Raw genomic sequence first — 728 nt, 5'->3', positions numbered from 1 at the left:
ATCATCAATAACAGAATACTCAAAACATTAATCTCTAATAGGAAATATGCAAATGCAAATACTTGTCATTTATGCTCAGGAGTTGTGATGTGGTCATTTGCAAATGCATTCTTTTTACTAACATTTAAGCAAATTGGTGTGTGTGCATGCATTTGTATGCATATGCGTTTGTATGCTTACATGGGATACTATGAAGTCTATAAAGTAAGTGAACATAAAAATTTTCACTGCAAAGAATTCTAACCAAAATTTTCAGAAACTTTGTTACAATGTTTTTAATGTCTCATAAAATAATGAAGACATCTGGATTTAAGTTTTCCCACTTTACAATACCATCAGGAAAAGCTGTTCAGCTCCAAGAGTCCACGTGTACAAATGTGAACTACTTGCTGAAATTAGTTACAAATATCCATGACACTGCATGCTGCTAGCCTGGCTGAAGAGGAAGTAAAGATAAAATACTTTTTCATACATACTGAAAATATAAACAGAAAAAATTTATTTTACCTTTAGCAAATAAAATATTCACTAAAGTATGAATTACACACAATTCATTTATCTACTAAGTGTAGTTCAAAAGGGTTTTGGGGGGCTTATACTTTGTTGTTATAGTTATTGTTATGGTTTGGTTTGGTTTGGGGGTTTTGTTTTGTTTTTTTGTATTTTTTTTTTGCTATCTTTTATTTCTTTATTAGATATTTTCTTTATTTACATGTAAATTTCTCCAT

The sequence above is a fragment of the Mastomys coucha genome, unplaced genomic scaffold, assembly GCF_008632895.1.
Source record: "Mastomys coucha isolate ucsf_1 unplaced genomic scaffold, UCSF_Mcou_1 pScaffold6, whole genome shotgun sequence".
In the NCBI taxonomy this organism is placed as follows: Eukaryota; Metazoa; Chordata; class Mammalia; order Rodentia; family Muridae; genus Mastomys; species Mastomys coucha.
This window is presented reverse-complemented; position numbering follows the sequence as displayed.